The sequence below is a fragment of the Lytechinus variegatus genome, chromosome 9 (genome assembly GCF_018143015.1).
Source record: "Lytechinus variegatus isolate NC3 chromosome 9, Lvar_3.0, whole genome shotgun sequence".
In the NCBI taxonomy this organism is placed as follows: domain Eukaryota; kingdom Metazoa; phylum Echinodermata; class Echinoidea; order Temnopleuroida; family Toxopneustidae; genus Lytechinus; species Lytechinus variegatus.
Window position 1 is genome coordinate 23455011 of NC_054748.1, and position 15879 is coordinate 23470889.

Genomic DNA, 15879 nt, shown 5'->3' on the forward strand with positions numbered 1-15879 from the left:
GCACTGCGCTGCACTCGTACTCCGACAATAGGCATTTTCGGATACTTTTTTGTGAGGGGGGGGGGGGGGGTGATGGTAGCTAAAAGAAAAATTAGTTTCGACTTCTTGCTATTATCATTAATAAATTTCATATATGAAAGTTATTGGTGCTATTGAGGGTGGAATATTTTTATCCATCTTTCAGTGATCGGCCACTAGCTCGACTACCTCCCCCACTTGGGGGTCGGGGGGGGGGGGAGGAATGCGTGGTTGCCTGTGGGGGTCTGCATGGTCAACCACAAACACTGACTGTACTGTAGTGCATTAGAAGTTTATTCTTACAGCCAAAGCAATCTAATGAGACTTTAACAAATGCGAACGGGAAACGGGCTGGTTTCTCTTTTTTTTTTAATATACAGTAATGTCAGTATGCCCTTTTTTTTATAATTTTATAAATTTTTTTATGCATATCTAACCAGACAATGAACGCAGCGCTTAGCGTGAGTATGGAAGGCCCTTGGAAGCGGGGATGCTGAAGCACCCCTAAGACCTTCGCGTGTATATCATTTTCCATATAGGCAGCATCACGAATTCTCGTAGACGTTTAAAAAAAATGGAGAAGTGTGGTAAAATGGCCTATATTTTTTTTTAGTGAACCCCCTTTTTTTGTTTGTCGAATTCCTTGGGACAGAAATAACCTTCTTTTTGTGGTGACAACTTTTTTTTCCTAATCAAATTTAATTCAGCACCCACAGTTAAATAATCGCTCCCATGCACAGTGGCGTACCATGGGTCACGGCATGGGGGGGGGGGGGGGCACCATCAAAAATTTTGAGTCAGCGCGCTCAGTTGCCAGGTATACTGACCTAAAAGAGACATTTTAAGGACAGTGCCATTAAACGGATATGTATCTCACTGACCAAATAATGCGAGCGCGAAGCGCGAGCTGAAAATTTTTGATATTCAGATCTAGAAAGGGACATTAATTATAGGCCTAAGCAATTTCTTGTTATCATGTTACATACCTGTCTCGCTAAACAAACAATACAAGCACGAAGCATAAGCTGAAATGTTTGTATATAAACAGGGATATTTTAAGGACTATATTTTAGTAATCAATTAAGAGTATAAATATCTCACGATATTCATCTAATGCTAGTGCCAATTACTTACTGATTTTATTAGAATAATATATCTAAACACTTAAGCACTTGTAGTCATTATAATCATGATTGACATAATTATGCATCTCACTAATCAAATATTGCGAGCGCGAGCTGAAATTTAGGAAATTCAGACCTGAAGAGGGGCATTCTAAGGCCTTTTTGTAGGAATTCACTAAGGCCATACGTATTTCACTGACCAAATGATGCGAGCGCGAAGCGCGAGCTGAAAATTTTTGATTTTCAGATCAGAAAAAGGGATATTTGAGGACTATTTTTATAAGGAATCCGTTAAGAGTAGATATCTCACCAAAGTCATCTAATGCGAGTGCCAAGCGCTTGCTGATTTGGTTAGAATTACATCTAAACACATGAAGCTCTTTTTGTAGTCATTGTAATCATGATTATCATACGCATCTCACTAATGAAATATTGCAAGCGCGAAGTGCGAGCTGAAAATATAGGAAATTCAGACCTGAAGAGGATCATTCTAAGCTTGTTTGTAGGAATTCACTAAGACCATACGTACTTCACTAACCAAATGACCTTGAAACGGGGCGATCACTTTAAGTAGTCATTAAAATAAACATATGTCACTACATAAAACAATAACAGCTCGAAGTGCGAGGAAACATATTTGGTGAATATTGACTTGATTTGACAACGTCACGTCTCTCAAATATATTTGAAAACTATAGTTTTCCGAAAAATATTTGATCTATCGTAGTAAAACAGACAATGCAAGCACCAGGGACAATGAAAACATAGGCCCTGAGCAAATTATGTTTCATAAAGTTATGAAAATAAAAGTTAATTCATGTAAAAAAACAGTATATATAACATAATTATAATATAATGTAAAATTAATTAAAAAAATTCCCACTACGTTTCTCTTCCTTTCTCTCTCTCTTTCTCCTTTTCCTCGTTTTTTTGGCCAGCCGATGGGGGGGGGGGGGCACTTGCCCCCCATGCCCCCCGTAGTTACGCTACTGTCCATACATGTGCCCTGAGCGCGAGCTAAGATTTTGAAATAGGGACAGAGCAGGAAGACTACCATAGGTGGAGTAGGGGACCGAAGCGCGGCAGCCCGCCCCTCAAGGTCTCTATAAGTAAGTACTTTTTTGTGTGTGTTACCTCTGTAATTATTATTTTTTGAACTACTTTCTTATTTTTGTTGTCGCTTATCCGTTTTATTTTGATATTTGTGGATTACTTGTTTTAAGTTTGTCTTCTGTGTCCGTCTAGATTTTTGTATATAGTTGTATAGATAGTTTGTTTATAGTTAGTATTGAAACTAAGTTTAGGGGCTTGCCTTCTCTACAAGCTTTTGCTTTTCTTGGGAAGTCCATCCGTTCATTTCTTGTTTCTTTTCATTGACAAAATTACTGCAACAAATTGTAGTTTTGTTTAATTTATATTCAACATTTGTTACGAAATTTCATTAATTTTTCTGTATTATCGATTATCTTGAATATATATTGTTACTTTAATTATATTTTGAAAAAAAAATTGTTGAACGGAAATAAATAAATCTAAATAGGCGGTGCCAAAACTGAAGAGAGAAAAAAAACCCAAACAAACAGGAGATGATGAAAGGAAAAGAAGGAACATTACTATATTTTATTTTAAGTTGAGGAACTTAATTAAGTGTAGAATTTTATTTTCTTTTTCTCAAATGCATTTCCCTCTTTTTATGATTATTTTGCATCGCCAATAAAGAAGGGGGGGGGGGGGGGAAGGGTTCGTGGCGGTTGTTTTGGTACCCTGAATTCGCCTTTAAATTTTGCTTTTGTCATTTCGTCTCTTTCTCAAGTCTGCTTCCTCTCCCCTACTCATATGGCTTCATTATATAGCCAGCACCGTTGTATCTGTCATGCATTCTTATTGCTCATCGTCTATTAACTTTTATTTACAATATATCAATTCTTTAACCGTATCAGCCCACATTCTCCTAATTTTCGCCAATTTCATCAGTCATAATAGGATTATCCAGAGTCAGGAATTATAAAGAATCTAGCACCATTCTGAGCAGGCCTATTATAGTTTTGCAAAAGTACAGAGCATAATTTCACAAGTTTATCTAACATAACTGTCGGACTTAAAAAGGTTGATTTCTTCAAACATAGTCTTTTAGACAATTTTGTTCAGAATTGGCATAATCAATTCAATTCAATTCAATTGATTTCAATTTATTTCACATCTCTTAAAAATTACAAACAACATTTCGAAATAATATACAAAACAATAATCAGAAAACAACTAGCATGGCAAAACTATTATGAGGCGGATGTAAGGGGCAGACAGGACCGAGGCCATTGACTTATCGAGGTCTGTCCTTCTAATTACCTTTAGGGCGGCCCCCTTTTATTTTCTACCTTTTCTTCTTTTTCTTTGCTTGTCGTCGGCTTTCGAGAAAAATATGTTCACCTAAAGTGAATCAAGCATAAGTTTAATAATCTATCATAATTTCCTTATAATCTAGCATCATCTTGGGTCAAATTTAGCATCATGAGTCCCTAGCAACGACTTATCGAGCATGTCAAATTTGGTGTTTGAAAATCAGATTCTGTGCTACCAAAATATCGTCATGAAAACGTTTCAATACCCCTCCCCGCCCTTACAAAAAAAGAAACTACAACATATCCGTGATATTAATAGGCCTACTAATTATAGACAATATAAGAGATATATAGATATATAAAAATTGGAATCCAATAATTTGTTTCATCCGCTCAGCGATTGTTTACATGGGAGAAAATTTTATGCGCATATATTCGTAATTCCGAAGCTTCGTTATTCCGAAGGTTCGTATTTCCGAAGGCTCGTAATTCCGAAGGTCCGTTTGTCCGAAAACGAAATGAGGTTCGTAATTCCGAAGGTTCGTTAATCCGAAAACGAAATGAGTTTCGTAATTCCGAAGGTGCGTTAGTCCGAAAACGAAATAGTTAACGAACCTTATTTCGTTTTCGGACTAACGAACCTTATTTCGTTTTCGGATTAACGAACCTTGTTTCGTTTTCGGATTCACGAACCTTCATTGACCTTCAGAACATCGAACCTTATTTTGTTTTCGGATTATTGAACCTTCGGAATAACGCTACAAATGCCACAAATGGATTAACGGACCCTTTTACGTTTTCGGATTAACGAACATCGATGTACTAGTAGGCAATTTACGTGTTTCGGAATTACGAACCTTCGCAATTACGAAGTGTAACCAAGTTCATGTTCCTGTATACACAAAGGCCCGTATTCTGAAGTTAGGTTAAACTTAGACCATGATCTAACTCTGTGTTAAAATTATGGGAGGCCAAAAAAATTCTGTCTATATTGTATATTTTGGAATGTTTACTATTTTGTTTCATAATGACGGACCTATCAACCCAAGGTCTCCTCTTCCATGGTCTTAAATTCATTCCGTGTGCAATATATCAAATTGTGGAATAGCCTTGACCACACTACTCAACAAAGTTCAACACTTTCCAAATTCAAACTCTCTTTAAAACAAATGTACTTTACTAAAATGAATTCACGCTGAGTTACAATGTGTTTATATCTATACGATGTTAAATTCTCTTTCTCTTTCTTTAATTGGGAATGGTACTTTTCTTGACTCTTTCCTTTCTACCTCTTCCACCTTCACTGTCTCCCCTCTCTGTTTCTCTCTCTCTAATTTATGTGTATGCATATGTATGTGTGTTTTATTGTTACATATGTATTTTTTAATGTATAATTTGTATTATGTTATGATGTATAATCTGTATTATAATGTTTACGTAATTATTTATGTTGGGACCCTGCTTACAAGCACTGTGCTTATTAAGGGTATCCCTCCATTTTTAAACAATATGTATCTGTATTTATGTCATATTTTTATGTATACTTATTTTTAAAGATGGTAAATAATTTGAAATTGAATTGAAGAATAATACTTCAAAATAGTTCAGTTATCATTCCCAGACAATTATTTCCCAGATAAAAACCATTTTGAATTCTACTAAAGGAAATTGTATTTTATTGCCCTGTCATCTATGGAGTAGCTGCATGGATTTGACATCACAAAATAGAAATAACATCACCCGAAACCTTGGTATAAAGTTGCTTGTCGGATTTTGCAAAACCTTCATTGATTTGATATGTTTCCTAGTTTTTTTTCGCTTTTATCGCAACGTAGGGCCATGGTGAACTTTATGTCTTCATCCTTTCACTACTTTAGAAAGGGGCGACCGCAGTGGCATTGGCGTAATGAGCCCTTTTTTTTGGGGGGGGGGGGGGGGTGGCACGTAGGCAAATTTTGTGATGTTTTCAATATAATAAATTGAATTTTTGTGATAGATTTTTAATGATACTCGGAAAATACTATCATAATTCACCAATATTCCTTTATTTTCTTTCCTCTTTTTTTCTCGTAGTGAAACTGTTTTGGGGTCCATGGCTCTCAACCTCCATTTCTGTACGCCAGCGACCTGAAATGCCGCCGCCCCTGCCATGATTATTTTACCCCCTTTTCACTAAGCCCTCCTTAAAAAATAATAGGGGGCGACCCCCTGTGGTGCCCCAATTCAAAATATTTTTTATGATGATATGAGACAAAAAGAAGACGACACACGACAAGTATTCATAGTACTGCTGACGAGGATATATAAATAATTTATTTTTGCAGAAACATGAGAAAAAATTCTATGACGGAAAAAAGCTATACCACACTTGCAATAGGATACAAAGCGGAGTTAATATTCATCTGTAATTTTATTTACATCATGTACAAGAATCCTCTTTTTTACGAGAAAAGAAAAAAAAAGCGGACAAAGGAATTGCACTAGCCTGAATTCATGGGATCGGAATATAGATTATAAAAACACGCGACAAAACAAATGAAATTTATTAGACAACTGTATTTGAGGCCTACTATGAAATTAAGATAATTTGAACTTTTATAGGTAGATTTGTCAAACTTCACCTAATCTGAGCAGCTATACAGTCACATGGAACGAAATAGGAATACACAATGTATATATTCTCCTGGAAATGGCATGATAATCGAAACATAAAAAATCTTTAAACGTAATCTTAAATTGCTATTACAGTCAACATTGAACATGTTTTGAAATGCATCATAAAATCACAATGAAGGTCTTATTCATGGCCGGATGCAGGGGGGGGGGGGGCCACTTCAAAATGTAAAATCTATTTCCTCATTTGCATCCTAACTGTGCACTATATTGTTCTATCTCATTTCAATGAGAAAGAAAAGTGCACCTGAAAACTGGGAGGTCACTTCGCTCCTTTGTATGTATTTCTTTAAATTTTACCTTATTTAAATTTCATCTTTAAAATTATGCCCCTAAAAAATTACCCCAAAACATCTGTGATTATGGACAATCCAAACATAGCATTGGACCAAATTGATGAAAGAAATAACATTAATGAAATTTCGTGTGAGAATAGGGCATTCGTCACAATTTCACAAAAAAGTCATATTTTGTGTTTATATGTATAACAGAGCCAAAATACTTTAGAATAAATTATAACCTATTAAGACAAACACTGCAAAAACTGCGGTGTTGATTTAACACCAGTCCGGAATCATACACCAGAGACGTGTTGAAACAACACCGGCTTGAAATTAAATGCTGTTTTAACTCTAATTGGTGTTGTATAAACGACTATCTGGAATTAGTTAAAACCAAACCGCTGGTGTAATTCTCAAATATAGATTCCGGACTTGTGTTAAATTAACACCGCAGTTTTTGCAGCCTATGTAGACACTTTTCAGAAACAAAGAAAAAAAAACATCCAGACGGCATGCCTTTTTATCGAGTGCTGCGTATTGGTACTTGGCTGTTCAAAATTTACTCTTTAAAAATCACGATCTTCATTATTTTGTCAAATAGTTATTTTTAGACACATATATATATCCAAAGACATTTGAAGGTGAAACAATAAAGTACGCAAACAAATCATTATTTGCCTAAAAAGCCATTATATGCAACATAAGCAACCGTTTGTGAAAACCCTTTGTGGGATATAAATGAGTAGCTATAGGAGTTATCAAATGTTGCACAGATCGAAGACGAATGCACCATTTTTACTTTCTGATATTTGACAGAAAAGATAATACAGAACCAAAATATACACATGCCATACAAGTAAAAGTGTGGATGTTTCAGAAATTGATATTTTAGCGCTAGACAAGTAAAGTAACAAGCGATAATCAGAAAGTCATTTCTATATTTCTTTGACTGCATGGATTGATGATTACTTGGCATTCAGCAAATCGTTGGCCCTGATTTGGTGTCTATTGAAAGCGACCAAGATAAACGAAGTATGATGGGGGGGGGGGGGTGCAACATTTAGAATAAAGGCAACGTGATTCTAAACAACATTGGACTTGATCAAAGTGAGGGATTTGAATACTTTGTTTCATTATTTTGAATATAGACTTGTTTATTTTACTGATACTAATTTACCTTACGTAACATAATCGTCATAATTAGCAGCATCAACATTTTAACACCGTCCCTATTATATCAATAACTTCATTTTTTATTCAATCATCACATTTATCTTTATATTTTCTCATAATCATTATCATCATCACCACCATCATCATCATCATCACCACCATCATCATGACCAGGAGCAGCAGCATCATCGTCATCATCATCATCATCATCATCATCATCATCATCATCATCATCATAATTAACAATTAATTTGGTTAAGTTCTAGATGAAGAAAGTATGGCTAGGTAGCATTACACACGTTCAATGCCAAGCGTGACGTCATAAGCTAGTCATGTCTCTACTAAACGCGTGTGGAATGCCTGGACCCTAAATTCTAAAACTATGAACAACGATATGAAGCAAGATATGATGATAATTGATGAATAATTTACAAAATGGAAAAATTCATATTTTCATACTGTACATTCATACTTGTTATCCTTAGCATAGCAACTGATATTTCCACAAGAAATCTATACTTTCATTAATATTTTAACTACATTTAAAAATGAAATTGCAATTCAACCTTTTATAATAAAAATTCATTTCCAAGTTAACCCGATGATTTAGTACTTTTATTCATATCATACGTTTACCTAACCAATGTTAAGGTTTTATATTAAACATAGAGAAGTTATATGCCCCACTTTCTCTGAATGTACGCTGCAAAAACTCCGGTGTTAATTTAACACAAGCCCGGAATCTATATATGTCAACACCAGAGAAGCACTGAAACAACACCAGTTTAGAATCGAACCGATGCTGTTTTGATACTAATTGGTGTTGTATAAACACCTATCTGGTGTTAGACCAAAACGAAACTGGTGTTGTTTAACACCTTTCTGGTGTGGACATATACAGATCCCGGGCTGGTGTTAACTCAACACCAGAGTTTTTGCAGTGTAATGCATTGTAATAAAGAGTTGTACATAATTGTGAGAAGGTATTCTCCCTCTTTTTTAGAAATATTCTTTAAAATAACAGCCGAGAGCAAGAAGGAAAACCAACTACTATCTGTTTTACTATCGCTGCACATATATTATGACATTATATTATGTTACATCATAATGGTTTCATTGATCAAATCAGATATCTAATCAAGGGAGAAATTGAAAATGATATTCACCCTCTTCCGGACTGGAAACACAAGACGTAGCTAGCAAAATATATTCATAGTATACATTTTTACAATTGTTAGGCTCACTACGAACAAAGATTATTTATGAGATGAGATTGGTCTATTAGCTTTGTCTCACACAAGGGCAAATATTGTAATTGGTTATCAATCATAATATCTCACTCTCTCAATGAATTGTATCCGCGTAATCATTTTCGGCTTTTAACTTGCCTAAGACGAATTGTCTCATATCACTTAGAAAAAATTGTTTTACCATCTATGAAAATATTTGATTTATCTTTATTCATAGTCCAATGATTATCGATATCGTTTTGACGTTGGATGGAACGCGATTTTTGGAGTGGACGTTGGAGACACAGAGGGCGAAGTTCACCATAAAATGTGGTTTTCACTTTTTTTAATCAGGCGTTGAGAGAATGTCCGATGCGATGGTTGATGAGGAGATCAATGTCTGTATTCATTCAGGAAATTTTCAACCAGGAGATTATTAAACAGATTTCAAAATCACCGATGCGAGCAATCATGATGAGCCAACGAACGTAGAGGGCGTCAGACCTTTGCAAGCAGATTTCCAAGGTATTGATGCCTTCTACCATCGTTGGTGTGCGGATTTTTTTTCTCCATCCGATTAAATGAAAAAAGAAATCCGTGAAGAGGGGAGGGCATGTTTCTCATGCACCAATTTCTACAAAATAGGCCTTCAGTATGACCAGAAATCACAGTGGCAAAATTAAGTAAGTCTACTTTTAACAAGCTTTCCTTTTTGTCATTGGGGTACCATGGGGAAGGGGCTAGCACCCTGATTTATTTCTCTTCCCCACCTGTCAGATCTATTAAGTACATAATTGAATGAAGGCAGACAAGGATCCCCCTTTTTCAAGTCACGTGACTGTTGTCTTAATGGCGTCGTAAGAAAGGATGATGGAAAGTCACGTGGTTTGTATGCTGTATCCATGGTGATAGTGCAAAAGCAGTCTGCTGGCTGGCCTTGTGAAGAAACTCAGAAAGAGAAAGATATCAACTGCGGAGGTGTCCAAAAAGTGTCCCTGAAACATCAATAAGAAAAGCATATTACGTGTTGCAACGACAAATTATTTATTATTTTTTATTCAAGAATGTTCTGTATTCATTGGCGGATTCAAAATTTCTAAGATGGGGGAAAGGGAAGGGGATGGGAAAGGGGCAATTTTCTAAAAAAAAACCCATGACAATCCCCACCCCTAAAGAAAAGGAAAAGGTCATCGCCATTGGGCTCGTCTTCACCTCCAACTTTTTAAACAAAAAAATCACGTTTTTATAATGCGTTTCATAAGTAAATGGGATTATCAGGAAAGGGTTAAGATTAGATTTTTGAACAATTTAGTGTATAGCCAATTTTTTCCAGAATTGAAATTGTCATATTTGAGATAAATGGCTCATACTAACGTTGCAGATAAAATTGATCCGATAACAGTTAATCGGTAACGATCCGTTTCTGGGGCCAATTTCATAAAAGGTTTCAGCTGTTGTAACTTTGCCATTATGGCAACCGCACATTTGTAATTCCGACGCTTCGTTATTCCGAAGGTTGTTAGTCCGAAAACGAAATAAGTTTCGTAATTCCGAAGGTTTTTAAGTCCGAAAACGAAATAAGATTCGTATTCCGAAGGTTCGTTAGTCCGAAAACGAAATGAGGTTCGTAATTCCGGATGTTCGTTAGTCCGAAAACAAAATAAGGTTCATAATTCCGAAGGTTTGTTAGTCCAAAAATGAAATGAGGTTCGATAATCCGAAGGTTCGTTAATCCATAAACGAAGTAAGGTTCGTTAATCCGAAAATGAAATAAGGTTCGTTTGAAGTACTTATTTTATTCATGTATTTCATGAAGTTTCTCAAAAATAATATTCATTTTCAGGTCTGATCGTAAAAACTCATCAGCTGGCGCTGCGCGCTCGCATTTTCATTAGTATGTATTAGGCCTACTACTTCTATATGAACCCCTCTTTATGACAGTTTATCCAAAATTTCAGCTCGCCCTTCGCGCTCGAAGTAATAAGTTAGTTCCATACACGTCTTTTTTATAACCATAAACATTGCTCAGAATGTTCAATTTTTAGGACAAAATTTCCGAAATTTCTATAAAATTTAGCTCGCTTCTCGCAATCGCATTATTCAATCAGGAATTATAAGATGCAATTATCTTGTCTATATAAGAATAAAACTAAGAAGTCATTATTCGGACTACACCTTCAAAGAAAAAAAATATGCATACACATATACATTTAATATGAAATAAGTGTGCCCCTTCCCCTCATTCCAAAAAGCAGGCTACGATGGCTGCGGATGGCTTTTTTTGCCCCGCATCAGCGAAAAAGGGGGTGTTTGAGGTCTGAATCGGCCCTATTCTGGTCCAAGCAATCGCTCCCTCCCCGCGCAAAGCGATACAAAAAACATTAGGTTTATAAATGTAAACATCTAATCAAGAATGGATCTTTTGAACTTTAACTAATCAATTTCAAAATGCATCAACACGCATTTAACGACATATGATTTTAAAACTTTTCTGATAATAATTCTGCTCTTATACTTTTTAATAGCAGTTTTCTCGTAGAATGTATTTATATTTTATTAATTTGGTGTTCAGTAGTCTTTTTTGTAAGTTGTAATTATTGTAAACAACATGTTCACTTTGGTCCTTGTACCTTTGCATCATGTTAAATTATATATGTTTAAACCCGATAAATAAAACGAATAATAAAATAAGTATTTGCAGGTCTATCAATGAGAGAAAAACATGAACTAGCCTCATAAGCCTATGATCATCCCTTTGAGAGAATTCAGCGTACGTAAACGCCCCTGGGATCAGCCCCTTCCTACAGGGGCGGTGAAAGCGGGGGAGGGGGGGGGGGACTTGCACCCCAAACAAAAAATCCCCATAAGAACAAAATTCAATTTTTTTTTTCAAAATGGGAAATTCCCTTTTTTTAAATGAAATTTGCCGTTTTAAAATGAAATATCCTTCTTAAAGTATACATTTTAGATTAGAAAATCCATTTTTTTTATTGTCATCATTTATTTTTAGTAAGGTTAAAATAAGAAGGTTTTGCTCTACTTTACTCTACTTTGCTCCGCCGCCGCGCCGTTGCTTTTGCCTCCCCATCCTCATAACAATAACTGAACCGCAACGGTGTCCCCCTCCGGCCCCACCACGCTTATCCTTCTGGGTTTCCCGGCTTCGCCACCGATTTTTTTTTTCATTTTTCGGATTAACGAACCTTCAGAATAAAGAGCCTTATTTATATTTCGGATTTACGAACTTTCGGAACAACGAACCTTATTTCGTTTTCGGACGTTCGGAATAACGCGATAAAATATGTTTGGATTAACGAACCCTTTTTGGTTTTCGGATTAACGAACATCGAGGTACATGTATATGCAATTTACGTGATTCGGAATAACGAACCTTCGTAATAACGAATCTTCGGAATTACGAAGTGTAACCATGGCAACTACCATGGTCGGGTTAATTATGAAACCAAATTGTTAGCACGAACCTTACTAGAAATAAATATAAATAAAATCCAAGGCAGAATTGTTGTGATGCATCAGTCATGGTCATTGGCCGACGGGAGTCGAATTAAATCCGTTATTCGTTTCCTAATGACAGCCTGTCGTTTCTGCATGATAAAAAGAAAACAATTTGGAAAAGGTTAGGTCGAATATTACTGTTTAAACGCTTTATTAGATGTTTATTTACGTATCGTTAACACGTTTGATAACGATAAATGTAATCCATGAGTTTCATATAATCAAGAAGGACATTGCTCTGTTTTTCTTAAAGTTGAAACGTAAGAAATCCTGACGAGTTTATACATAACAATAAAGGAAAGAAAAGGAGTATCGATCGGAAGAGTATGGGGTGAAAAAGAATGTATAGAAATAATAATAATAATCCGCTTTTATATAGCGCTTAATCCATCGGAACGACGTGTCTAAGCGTAAATACAGATATATTATTACCCCGGTCGTCGGATTCAATCAGTCATTCCCGCACACAATGCATGTGCACATCCTCCACTCCCTAGGGAGTATTCCAGTCAGTCGCCTGTGAGGCGCACACAGTACTGGACAAGCTACAATGACTTTCACATTCTACCGGCTACCCATTTAGCACTTGGGTCGAGAATGGCAAAGTGTGGATTAACTCCTTTCCAAAGGACGTCAGACCGCGGTGGGATTCGAACACACGACCCTCTGTTTACAAGGCAAGACTCAAAACCACTACACCACGGTATAGAAGAAAGAGTAGAAGAAATATGAGAAGAAGAAGAAGAAAAAGAAGAAGACGAAGAAGGAGGAGGAGGAGAAGAAGATGGAGAGGAAGAAGAAGAAGAATGGGAATAAGAGGTTTAGCAGAGGGAGGTACTTACACGTCCAAACATATCATCTTGCCATTGCTATTTGTTCAGGAGAGAAAAAAAGGAAAAGATAACATCTTAAACAGTTAAAATTATATTTTTGCAAATTGAGTGCATTAAATATCATTACATGAATATAAAAATACCGTAGATAATAATTATATATTAGTTTTTTCTCTCTCATGTCAACATCTTTGCTGTTTAAAGCAAAGACTTAACTTATGAGGACCCCTCGGTAGACCAGCAGCACCATGATTGATGCTGCTGAGTAGGGCCATCCTCCCGTTTTTCCATTATCAATTCACATGCAGCATCTCATTTTATATGTATTGTTATGTGTTTTTTTAACGGAAATAAATTCAGTCAATCAATAATTTTTTTTTGTTTTCTCAGAATCAAGTTAATAAACGACTAATATTTTATTTTGAATATTCTTTACATGTTGTTGTTGACATCTTATTTTCCACAACGGCAGGTGAGTAGACAAAATAAAGATAAACTGATATAAACTGATATAATATCCACAATTTGTTACGATATAGCTGCAGCACATTTTAGAATATCACATTCATCCAAAGAGGATAAGGAATGCACCAAAGCGGGTGATTCAATTTCGGTGTTGAGCTTTTGGTGTTAAGAATTTGTAAACACTTCTAAACAGGTATCAATGTACTCACATTTGCACAATTCTGTTTTCCAGGAACGATTTGAGGAAAAGAGAGAGAACAAAGAAAATGTAAGTCAAAACATTCATAATGTGTCAGTATGCGTTACTTAAATTCCATAACAGCAATTTCAAAAATTGTAGCAAGATATCGGAAATGAAGTGTCAAAACGGAAAGAGACATAGGTCCGTATTCTGAAGTCGGGTTTAACTTAAACTCAGGTTCAAATTTCTGGTTTAAGTATGGAGAGCCAATTGTTACATAAATCACTAACAGTAGAGATATCATACTTGAGCTCACTTGGCTCTCAAATCATTCATAATTGTCTAGGATCAAATAGATGATTGTCTTCACCATCGATGAATCAGGAAAGAGCACAGTAAACATAAGAAACATACAACTTAATAAAAATGTTGATACTTTTGGCTTCCCATACTTAAGCCACAACGTTAAACCTGAATTATAGTTAAACCCGACTTCAGAATACGGGCCACAGCATTTAAACATAGGTAACCAACAAATGCTGTTTAATGACTTGGTTGACATGGTGGCCCAGTGGTAGAACCCCCTCCTCATGAATGGGAGGTTGTGGGTTCCGTCCCCCGTGCAGAGTCATTTTAAATACTAAAAAATGAAACAAGAGTCATTCGGCCTTCTTGTCAGCTAGGTACTCGACGTATTAAAATATGGAGCAGGTTATAGTAACACATTATTGTGCAGGGCCTGCTGGAAGATCGGTTATACTTTAGCTGAGCTAGACTGGGTATAAGAGATATTATTGTTATTGATTACAATAAATAATATTCATTGTGATCATAATAATTGCAACTATATTATTATCTATGAATAAGAGCATTGATTTGAGCCACAGTCTTATTGTTGATTCAATCCCGCTGGGAAATCCAGGAACATCATCATTGAATATTGCCCTTTAGAATTATGTTTCTCTCAATATCAAAAGTGACATTAATCATCATGCATTTAATCAATATTTATTTTGGATTTGGAGGGAAGGGGGGGGGGGGGTGATAGGTCCCCATAGTATATTGTTTTTCGTTAATTTCTTCCTTAGTTCATTTCTTTTTCGTTTCCTTTCATCCCCTCAAAGCGTCACCCGATGCAAGTGGCCTCCCTCCCTCCCTGCCCCCTATAGACACAGAACTGGTAACTTTCCCGGACACAAGTGGCACCAACAAAAGAAGACAAGCTGCTGTCCTCGGGTTAGTAAACTGTGGTAAGTGTGTGCGCGTGCGTTAAAATGGGAGTGTGCGGTGGGAGAAGACTGAGGGGGGGGGTCACGTGATGAGAGAGAGAGAGAAATAAATCTAGCATTTGATACTCACCGATGGGTGTATCTGGAGTCCGAAGGCCACAGAGTCACATTCAATTTAAATGAAAGATGGGGAAAACAAATGAAGGAACGTATCAGTGAAAACAGCTGTAGAACGTGCATTTACCCGCCAATGCTACTTCAAAGCCTTATCATTGGGTTCGGGTTTCAAACCCAATATTCTAGTCCCTGCTAATGTCAGTATGTCACGATGGTCAAGAGAATGTTTTGGTCTCATATAATGAAATATCCCACAGTCATGACAGTGATGCTCTCGTTAAGTGGCACGAACAGTATGCGCTATATCTGATGTAAAGGTAAGCAAGTGTTGGTGTACTATAACCGAATTCTGAACCAGTACCATGCGATTATATCCCTTTAAAACACATCTCAGATTAAGATGTAAAGTTATGTGGCTAAAATAGGAACCCACGCTAAAATGTGAACCCCATAAAGAAAGAAAGAAATTAATTGAGTCAGAAAAAGTATCAATAGTAGAAGAAAATAATGGGTTTAATTCAAGAAACCTAGATAATTATTGCACTTTAGGTCTTTGACCCCATAGCTTATAATCTCTTTTCAAATAGTTATCCATAGCAACATATTCAATAGATATCTAAACTCATTTTAACTGGACCTGAATAATTTGCAAGGCCTTTCCAACCCGAAAACGTTGTCGGAGTTGACAATTTTCCTCCATT

At 36.2% G+C, this 15879-nt stretch overlaps 1 long non-coding RNA gene across 1 annotated transcript; it reads right to left on the minus strand.

The window, feature by feature from the left end:
• Positions 1-9414: 9414 nt before the first annotated feature.
• LOC121421698 lies at positions 9415-15252 on the minus strand. Its single transcript, XR_005971023.1, has 5 exons — positions 15192-15252; positions 13861-13872; positions 13196-13222; positions 12320-12442; positions 9415-9832 (listed from the first exon to the last, which is right to left on the minus strand). It is a non-coding gene; the product is annotated as an uncharacterized LOC121421698 (long non-coding RNA).
• Between the last annotated feature and the right edge of the window lie 627 nt (positions 15253-15879).